Source organism: Hemitrygon akajei, unplaced genomic scaffold (assembly GCF_048418815.1).
Source record: "Hemitrygon akajei unplaced genomic scaffold, sHemAka1.3 Scf000044, whole genome shotgun sequence".
Classification (NCBI taxonomy): Eukaryota; Metazoa; Chordata; class Chondrichthyes; order Myliobatiformes; family Dasyatidae; genus Hemitrygon; species Hemitrygon akajei.
In genome coordinates, this window is record NW_027331930.1 from 5937902 (window position 1) to 5949247 (window position 11346).

General features: G+C 47.9%; 1 pseudogene; it reads left to right on the top strand.

Moving 5' to 3' along the window:
- Positions 1-3360: 3360 nt before the first annotated feature.
- LOC140720541 (uncharacterized) lies at positions 3361-5573 on the top strand (annotated as a pseudogene).
- Positions 5574-11346: the final 5773 nt, after the last annotated feature.

The window sequence follows — 11346 nt, forward strand, 5'->3', positions numbered from 1 at the left end:
TCCTCAGCTGTAAACACCTTCTTCCCAACGTAATGCAGTTGTATGACCCTTAGCACTTCCTGCTTTTTCATTGCTGGCTTCACCGCTGTGAGGTCTAAGGCCTGCGCCAAACTTACTAAGTCTGATTTTGTAGCCTTCCCTAGCGCCTCTACTGTCGGGTTTCTCGTAAATTCATCCACATCCATCTTTGCTGGTTTCCCGTCTGACTACCTGCGTAACCAGATTTAAGTTTGGACTTACAGCCCGATTCACTGACCTCCCCCCTTTTTGGTGTCAAATCCCGGACGAGCCCCCACTTGTTACGAAAACCCCGTAACCAGGTAACTTACCAGCAAAGATAGATGGATCAGCTGAGTCGGATGCTACTATTTTCAAACGTTTTATTCAATAAGGGCACAAACGTATGGTTAATACAAAACATTCAAATCGTCAAAACTCAATCTAAAACACCGGTGTAACCATAATCAATCAGAAATAAGCTCTTTCGTTGTCTAGGGTATATAATACTGAGTCCAATTGGAAATATAAAGAGTCACTCTGAAGTCTGCAGGCTTTCGGTTTCACGTGTTGGAGAGAGAGAGAGATAAAACGGAAAAACTTGCCGTTTACATCCATGTAATCAGGGGAGCGATCTTCCCCGTTGTTAGTTAAAAGCGATCTTCCGTTGGTTCCAGCCACAAACCCCGCATTCGGAATTTAACGCACGTGGCTTATTTCAAAATGGCTTCCCGTTCCCACGGGAAGCGTTATCGTGCTTCTTGGTGTCTCCTTGGTGCGTCTGAGGGTCGTCCTCTTTCAGACCCTTCTTTATACTGCCTCACAGGATCTCAGGTGTCAATCAGGTTGCAGGTGATGCAACCTCTCTCTCTCAACCAGCCCACTTTGCCCGAGGGCTTTACAATGTCCCTGCGAGTTGGCACGTCTGCAGTTCCCAGGTGTCTCCTGAGAACAATGCCACAGTCACCAGCTTTTGTCCCAGTGGAATGTCTTTCCATTTCCTGTGTCCATTCAGCCTGTCTCTCTCTCTCTCTTTTGGGTCATTGACCCCCCTTTTCTAGGGCTCTTGCAATTCTCACAAAGGAGGGGGCTGGTATCATAACACCTCAAAGAAATCAATCAGGTTCATAAGGCACGATCTGCCCTAGACAGAGCCATGCTGACTATCCCACATCAGATTATGCTTCTCCAAATGCTCAGAAATGCTGCCTCTCAGGAGCTTCTCCAACAGCGTGCCCTCCTCTGAAGTAAGAACCACTGGTCTGTAATTTCCTGGCTTATCTGGCTTACCTGAAAAGAGAACAATGTCCTCTGGTACTTTTCCCCTCTCTACTGATGGTGCAAAGATCATCACCAGACATCCAGCATTTTCCTCCCTCACTTCCCACGATAGCCTGGGGTATATCTCAAGATGAGTACCCCCAACTTGAGTTGAAATTGGTAAAATTGTGATGCCAGAGCTCTCATTCAAAGGAGAACATATCGAAGCGTGTAAAATTATGAAAGGAATAGATAAGATAGAGGTAGGAAAGTTGTTTCCACTGGTGGATGAGGCTAGAACTAGAGGATGTCGCCTCAAGATTTGGGCGAAATTGGGATGGAGATGAGGAGGAACTGTTTTTCGCAGAGGGTGGTGAATCTGTGGATTTCTCTGCTCAATGAAGGAGTGGAGACTACCTCAGTGAATATATTTAAGACCAGGTTGGATAGATTTTGGCATAGTAGGGGAATTAAGGGTTATGGGGGAAAAGGCAGGTAGGTGGAGATGTCCATCGCCAGATCAGCCATGTTCTTATTAAATGGCAGAGCAGGCTCGATGGGCCAGATGGGTGACTCCGGCTCCTATTTCTTATGTTCTTATGTTCTCACCACAGACTATAATCTCTCCTGAAATACTGTCCTTCACACATTGATGTATTTTGCAAATATTTTTACAGGTTTGAAATGACAGAACACTTGTGCACGGGAATCTCAAACACAACAACACATCAGTTTTGCTGACTCTGGATATTTAAGGAGTGACCAAATATTTTCTTTGCATCACCAACACATCTGTTGTCAATCCATGGAGATGAAGCATTATCTCATACCATCTGGTAATGTGTTTTGTCTCTGAAATCAAGTTTTCTGTTGTAACTCAGTGAAATCCACTGGAACCAGTGTGCTGTGAACACACCAGCATTTGTTCACTGGAGATCAGTTCTTCAACTGCATTCAAAACTTCAAAACTACAAGGGATTCAAAACTTCTGACTTTCTGAATTGCCAGAGAATTGATCGTAGTCAGGTATCATTCTCCTTCTCTCAGTGTGGGAAGGGATTCACTCACAGCCTACCCACAGACAGGCCAGTGAGTTCACCGTGGGGAGATATCATTCTCCTTCTCTCAGTGTGGGAAGGGATTCTCTCACAGCCTATCCACAGACACACCAGTGAGTTCACCGTGGGGAGATACCATTCTCCTTCTCTCAGTGTGGTAAGGGATCACTCACAGCCTACCCACAGACAGGCCAGTGAGTTCACCGTGGGGAGATATCATTCTCCTTCTCTCAGTGTGGGAAGGGATTCACTCACAGCCTACCCACAGACACGCCAGTGAGTTCACCGTGGGGAGAGGCCATTCACCTGCTCTGTGTGAGGGAGGGGAACTACTCAGTCATCCAGCCTGAAGATACATCAGCAAGTTCACACCAGAGTGAGATGCTCCACCTATTCTTTAAATGGGAAGCAATTCGTTCCATTGTCGATGCTGAAGATATATCCTAAAGTTCACCAGTGAGAGGACATTGACCTGCTTGGATGGTGGGAAGACATTCACATGCTCAAACAGACCACAGTGACACCAATGAGTTCACACCGGGGAAAAACCATTAACCTGCTCTGAATAGGGGAACGGGTTCACTTAATCATCTCAACTGAATGAACAGCAGCGAGTTCACACTGAGAAGAGGCCGTTCACCTGCTCAGACTGTGGGAAGAGATTCACTCACTCGTCCACACTACATAGACACCAGCGAGTTCACACTGGGGAGAGGCCATTCACCTGCTCAGACTGTGGGAAGAGATTCACTCACTCGTCCACACTACATAGACACCAGCGAGTTCACACTGAGAAGAGGCCGTTCACCTGCTCAGACTGTGGGAAGAGATTCACTCACTCGTCCACACTACATAGACACCAGCAGGTTCACACTGGGGAGAGGCCATTCACCTGCTCAGACTGTGGGAAGAGATTCACTCATCCAACCTACATAGACACCAGCGAGTTCACACTGGGGAGAGGACATTCACCTGCTCAGACTGTGGGAAGGCATTCACTCAGTCAAATCACCTGCTGCAACATCAGTTAGTTCACACTAGGGAGATGCCATTCACAAGCTCAGACTGTGAGAAGGGATTCACCCAGTCATCTCAACTGAAGTCACATCAGCGAGTCCACACTGGGGAGAAGCCGTTCACTTGCTCTGAATGTGGGAAAGGATTCGCTCGGTCATCTGTACTGAAGGTACATCAGCGAGTTCACACTGGGGGGAGGCCGTTCACCTGCTCAGACTGTGGGAAGGGATTCGCTCACTCGTCCAACCTGCACAGACACCAGCGAGTTCACACTGGGGAGAAGCCGTTCACTTGCTCTGAATGTGGGAAGGTATTCGCTCAGTCATCTGAACTGAAGTCCCATCAGCGAGTTCATACTGGGGAGAAGCCGTTCACCTGCTCTGAATGTGGGAAAGGATTTGTTCTGTCATTTGAACTGAAGTTACATCAGCGAGTTCACACTAGTGAGAGGCCGTACACCTGCTCTGAGTGTGGGAAGGGATTCACTCACTTGTCCAACCTACACAGACACCAGCGAGTCCACACTGGGGAGAAGCTGTTCACTTGCTCTGAATGTGGGAAAGGATTTGCTCGGTCATCTCAACTGAAGTAACATCAGCGAGTTCATACTGGGGAGAAGCCATTCACCTGCTCTGAATGTGGGAAAGGATTTGTTCGGTCATCTGAACTGAAGTTACATCAGAGAGTCCACACTGGGGAGAAGCCGTTCACATGCTCTGAATGTGGGAAATGATTCATTCGTTCATCTCAACTCCTGAGACACCAGCAAATTCACACTGGGGAGAAACCATTCACTTGCTCAGAATGTGGGAAAGGATTCATTCGTTCATCTCAACTCCTGAGACACCAGCAAATTCACACTGGGGAGAAACCATTCATCTGCTCAGAATGTGGGAAGGGATTCACTCACTCGTCCAACCTACACAGCCACCAGCGAGTTCACACTGGGGAGAATCCGTTCACATGCTCTGAATGTGGGAAGGGATTTGCTCAGTCAGCTCAACTGAAGTTACATCAGAGAGTCCACACCGGGGAGAAGCCATTCACTTGCTCAGAATGTGGGAAAGGATTCATTCGTTCATCTCAACTCCTGAGACACCAGCAAATTCACACTGGGGAGAAACCATTCATCTGCTCAGAATGTGGGAAGGGATTCACTGATTCAGTTCATCTGAAAGAACATCAGTTTGTTCACACTGTGGAGAGGCCGTTCACCTGCTCAGACTGTGGGAAAGGATTCACTCGGCGTTTTAGTCTATTAACGCACCAGTTAGATCACAGTGAGGAGAAACCATTCACATGCTCTGAATGTGGGAAAGGATTCACCCAGTCATCTCAACTGAAGTTACATCAGTGAGTTCACACTGGGGAGAAGCCGTTTGTCTGCTCTGAATGTGGGAAGATTCACTCAGTCATCTCAACTGAAGTTACATCAGCGAGTTCACACTGGGGAGAGGCCATTCATCTGCTCTGAATGTGGGAAAGGATTCAGTCGTTCTTCTCAGCTTTTGAGACACCAGCGAATTCACACTGGGGAGAAGCCATTAATCTGCCCAGAATGTGGGAAGGGATTCACCGATTCAGCTCAGCTGAAAGAATATCAGCTTGTTCACACTGGGGAGAGGCCGTTCACCTGCTCTGAATGTGCGAAAGGATTCAGTCGTTCATCTCAGCTCTCGAGACATCAGCAAACTCACACTGGGGAGAAACCATTCTGAGGAAATGCGGATATATAAAAAATCATTTTGAACCCAAGTAACCTCCAGCTAAAAGAATAAGTGGGACTGAATAGGAATTTTTGAACAAAAGTAAACTCTGTCTTCAGCAGTTAAGAAAGTAAACGGCTTATACTGGTTTCCTTTTAATTGTCAGAGGGACATTGAGAATTTGATAATGTATATTGTACCCGTGTTTGAGTAAGCACTCATTGATAAGGACAGCAATGAACATCTGTCTGGAATGAAGTCAGGACCTTGCAAAGGGAATAGCTGATAAGGACTGGACCGTATATCCATCTATATTCAAGCCTTGAGTTAGTGCACTCTGTTATCTAAGACCTTAAGTTTTGCACTAACAGACTTGGTTCTAACAGCAGCTTGCAACAGTGACGTATGGGACTTACTATGTATAAATATACTGCTGTAACCTGACTGAGAGAGTCCACTTGTCAGATGGTTGGCAGCACTGACATGCCTTCCCTTTGATAACTGGGTCTCAAACTCTTGCAAGAGAATCCAATAAACTGTGGTGCTAGAGGAAACTGGTCTCCCGAGTTTTATTCAGATTCGACTTTAACATTGGGCATCACGAACAGGATCCCAATACAGAGGGTGCGAAGCAGACAGACTGAGTAAGCGGCCGGACCACTCCGGGGACTGCGGAGACCGACCGGGCGCCCAACGGGTATTTCACCTTTTGTCGCTCTCCGTCAGTTCCTTTGGAGGCACGGTTCCTCGCCGAGGGCTGCTTGCATACCTTGACAGGATCGGGAAAGTATCTGTCAGAAGACTTGTAGAAAGTAGGCAAATTTTATTAATTGAGCAGGAGGTGGTACCGGGTTAATTTCACTAACTGAGCAGGAGACAGACGTGCTGGGTAAATTTATCAATTCAGCAGGCGGTGCCTGCTGGGTAAATTTATCTGATTGTTAATTGAGCAGGAGGCTTTGTGCCGGGTAAATTACTTAGAGGGCATGGAGATGAGTGATACGAGTGGGCCGAGAGCAGCCCTACACAATGTGTGTGAGAGTTTTCCAGACAAGGAAAAAGATTTGTGAATGTTGACCGCAGCGCTGAATAAAAAGATTGGGGGGAAAAATGTGGCCACTGAGCGGGAGCCTGCGATATCACCTCTTGAGAACAAGCAGTAAATTTGATATGGAAGAAGAACTGTGGGAAGAAGTGGAAATTGTTGAAAAGGCAATGGAAGGATAAGGCAGATGCAAAGTGGAACAGTACATGATGAGCAAGTTGGAGGGGTGATGCGTGTGACAAAGGGAGAGAGGTACGTACTGTAGAAGGTTGCGAGACGCTAAAGGCGGAGTGTGAATGGGTGAATGGGCGCCGAAAGCGAGAGCAGGAAAAACAACGTCAGCAAACCAAGGCCGGCCTGGATAGGAGAGAAGGGCAGGAACGTCAGTCTAAAGTTCGAACTGACAGGGAAACAAGGGATCCCGAACCCATGTCTGGGATACCGACCCTGTTTCAGGACGGTGACCGTGATGAGGAGTGGGAACCCACCGTACCCCCGCCCCCCCACCTTACCAGGGGCCGAGTGCACCCAGTGCTCCCGAACCCCAATCCTCCCAGTACTCAGATACGGTGACTGCTCGGGTAAAACAGCGGCAGCGGGGAAGGGGAGGCTCTCTATACCCTGAGATCCAGAAAGGGAATACAGAGGATTATTCCGAGACAGGGAGGGAAGAATCCACTGAAACCCCAGAGTTAAAGGCTCCACAGAGACAATTGCCCACCCGAGTGCTGCCTAATCCATGAGCAGCGGAGGAGGGACAGCTCTCAGTGATTCCTGTCTACGCACCCTGGAAGCCTCAAAAGATGACTGGAGAGGTTAAAGGAAAAGAGGGCAGTGCATTACTGGCCGAAGTTCCAGGTTTCCTTTGGTGACAGACAGGATTGGTGCTTCCCCATACCACCATTAGGGTTTGCCCTGGGATCAAGCTAAAGAGCGTGGGTTTCTTGCCTACACCCTGACGAAACAGGCCTCTAGCACCAAGGGAGACTGGCAAGACTTGGCCAACTCCGATGCTGGAAGGAGTCAGAGGTGAAGACGGGACATCTTGTAAGACACTCTTAATATTGACCGAACCCAAGACGTTGTACCACATCTCCGGATAATTTCGGTCCATGAAGTCGGCCGCACCAAATTCACCCCCCTGTTTGGATCACCGTGAACGAAGGACAGACTCTCCCACCCTTCCGCATTACCCCCTCAAGCCCAAGGCGACGTTTTATGAGGATGGAAGGTCTCTGGTAATCCAGCGAGGGGACGATGTTCTGGCTATGTGATAATGACGGACAGTGACGTCAGCCTCTTTCGAAACAGCTGTTTCCGCCCAGAAGGCTGAGCTGCTCACTCTGACTCGTGCCTGTATCCTAGCAACAGATTTAAATGAGAATTTTTATGCAGACTCCCGTTATGCACAGACTACAGAGCTTTGAGGGATTCCTGACTTGTTTTGGCTACCCCATCTTAACCTACCTTTGCAAACAACTTACTCAGCACTCTACAGCTACCTCGAGTTTTGGCTATTATGGAATGTGCAGCCCATACTGGGGAATCTGTTGAGATATCTATTGGCAATGCCAGGGCTAATGCAGCAGCTAGACAGACAGCCTCGAATCCCACACGTTTAGACACCTCGGGAACCCAGCAAGCTCCTATTAGACACAATCTAAGGACGGGCATGCCAGACATGGGGGAGATACGTACGTTTCAGGAGGACGCCCCTGAACGAGAGCGCGAACTATGGTCCCACATGGTTTGCCACCTTGAACCTCAGAACAATTTATGGGTGACCTCTGCAGGTCAGGTCTGTGTTCCCTCTGTGTTCTTACCTATTTTGATAGATTATGTACATAATTGTACAAGCCTGGGCAAGGAGGGAATGGTTGAATGGTTAATACATTGTTACAATCTTGCTGGCACCCTGATTTCCAGAAAGCAGCTGCAAAGCGTGCACACGCCCAGCTAATCCACAGCCACTTCCAGGACAGCGGCGACACGAGGCGCATGTGGAAGGGCATCCAGGACATCACCAATTACAGGACAACATCACCTGCAGACCAGCTAGCAGATGTTCTCACTGACATCTTCCACATCTCCCTGAGCAGCGCCACCGTTCCAACGTGCTTCAAGGCCGCCACCATCGTCCCCGTGCCGAAGAAGTCTTCAGTGTCCTGCCTGAATGACTACCGTCCCGTTGCACTCACATCCATCATCATGAAGTGTTTCGAGAGGCTCGTCATGAGGCACATCAAGACCCTGCTGCCCCCCTCACTGGACCCCCTGCAGATTGCGTGCCGTCCCAACCGCTCAACTGATGCTGCCATTGCTACCTCCCTCCACCTGGCCCTAACCCACCTGGACAAAAAAGACACGTGCGTTCAGATGCTGTTCATAGACATCAGTTCAGCATTCAACACAATCATCCCTCAGAAACTGATTGGAAAGCTGAGCCTACTGGGCCTGTACGCCTCCCTCTGCAACTGGATACTAGACTTCCTGACTGGAAGACCTCAGTCAGTCCGGATCGGGAACAGCATCTCCAACATCATCACACTGAGCACGGGGGCTCCCCAGGGTTGCGTGCTCAGTCCACTGCTGTTCACTCTGCTGACCCACGACTGTGCTGCAACACACAGCTCGAACCATATCATCAAGTTCGCCGATGACACGACCGTGGTGGGTCTCATCGGCAAGAACGACGAGTCAGCTTACAGAGAGGAGGTGCAGCGGCTAACGGACTGGTGCAGAGCCAACAACCTGTCTCTGAATGTGAACAAAACAAAAGAGATGGTTGTTGACTTCAGCAGGGCACGGAGCGACCACTCCCCGCTGAACATCGGTACAGATCGTAAACAGCACCAACTTTCTTGGTGTTCACCTGACGGAGAATCTCACCTGGTCCCTCAACACCAGCTCCATAGCAAAGAAAGCCCTGTAGCGTCTCTACTTTCTGCGGATGCTGAGGAAAGTCCATCTCCCACCCCCCATCCTCATCACATTCTACAGGGGCTGTATTGAGAGCATCCTGAGCAGCTGCATCACTGCCTGGTTCGGAAATTGCACCATCTCGGATCGCAAGACCCTGCAGCAGATAGTGAGGTCAGCTGAGAAGATCATCTGAGTCTCTCTTCCCGCATTCACCGACATTTACACTGCACGCTGCATCCAAAAAGCAAACAGCATTATGAAAGACCCCATGCGCCCCTCATACAATCTCTTCTCCCTCCTGCCGTCTGGGAAAAGGTTCCGAAGCATTCGGGCTCTCACGAACAGATAATGTAACAGTTTTTTCCCCCAAACAGTCAGACTCCACAATACCCGAAACCTGGACTGACACCTTGCCCTATTGCCCTGTTTATTATTTATTGTAATGCCTGCACTGTTTTTGTGTACTTTATGCAGTCCTGTGTAGGTCTGTAGTTTAGTGTAGCTTTCTCTGCGTTTTTTTTTATGTAGTTCAGTCTAGTTTTTCTACTGTGTCATGTAACACCATGGTCCTGAATAACGTCGTCTCATTTTTACTATGTACTGTACCAGCAGTTATGGTCGAAATGACAATAAAAGTGACTTGACTTGACTTGAAAAGCGAGCTAAAGCATGTTTAATTTGTAAACGAATGAATGCTGGAAAGAGAGTGCCTTGTGTTTCCGGAACTGCCCCCTTGCCTGGCGGGCCTTTTTCTTGTTTACAACTTGGTTTTATAGAATTTCCTAGAGTACATTGTTATCAGTATTGCTTAGTGACAGTAGATGCATCCAGCAGATGGATTGAAGCTGTTCCTACAACTAATAATACCGCTATGACTGTTGTGAAAATATTTCTAAAATAAATAATTCCTCGCTGTGGACTTCCAGAAATGATAAACTCGGTCAATGGGCCACATTTTGTAGCCAAAATAAATGAGGAAGTCTGTAAAGAACTTGCTATAAAACAGCAGTTCCACTGCACCTGCCTTCCGAAAGCAGCCGGCATAGTGGAACCAGTCAATAGTACCGTGAATGATCAGCTGGCCAAACTTACACCAGAAACTGGATTGACCTGGTTGAAGGTTTTACCCTTAGCCCTAGGTTGCCCACATCATGCCCCACAATGTGACGTCATTGATCTATGTTCCCACCTTTGTCTGTTGAAGTTTTACTGATGAAGCTAGAATTTGTAAGTAAAGCCTCTGATTTAATGTACACTCTTATCTAATTAATTAAATTTTGCTGTAACTGATTTGGTGGGAATATACATGGAACCGACTGTTCTTTGTTCCGCAGTTCTATAAATTGTCATGTTTCTGAGTGTTAGACAGAAAGCTCGTTGCGAGCTGCCGGGGAGAGAGAGAGAGAGAGATACTCAGTCTTCCTGATGATCGGCTCCGAGTCCTTTCTCGCCGGCTGAATTCGAACAAATAAACGGGTGAAAGATTAAATAAAGACTTGTTTGTGGTGTAGTTATTTGGTCTGGTAAATTTAAGTTTACACTCACATCCAAGACTTCCATCCGGACCATCGGGACATGCCTGGAGGATCGCCTGGAGGCTCCCGCTGAAGGGGGGGGGGTCGGTACTATCATGGACCCGTCTGGCAATTCCCCATCTTGCTATTACCTCCTTAATTGGGCATTAATCCCCTCGTCTGATTTCCGATCATTCTCAGTTCTACTAATTACAGAACACATGGTTCTCATTAGCGAAAATAGGGTAAAACTCGGGCGTCACAGCCATGCTTTGCCAGTTCGTTGGTCGACTCTAGTGTGAGTAAACCTCGTTTCCTGATTCCTTAGGACTGTCATTTCTAAGCTCCGCATCATTCCCTGGATACTCTACGTAAACACTGTCTCCGTGTAAAGACTCTGCGGGATACCGGTTCCCCGTTCGCCACGGTGCTAACACCTCACAACTCTGCCTCCGCGCCTCTGTCCTGCGCTAGGGTTCATCCTCAGCCTCGTCATTGCAACCATAGCAGGGAGATAAAATAAACAACAACACTAAAATAAACACAATAACAACGTTACCCAAGGAGCTGATTATTGGTTTCAGGAGGAAGAAACCAGAGGTTCAGACACCAGACTACATCGGCGGTGAAGAAAGTCAGGAACTTTCTGTGCATCTGGTTTTCGGTGCGGTGTATTTGGTAGAATCAAGAGCTTCGATGAGATCAGTCACTTCTCCTACCCCCGAGAATACAACATTATTTAGCTATGCTTGATTGTACAGAGAAGCTTCACTCACCAACTTAATTTCTGATAAGAACTCCACGGAGTCAAACTGCTAAACATGTCC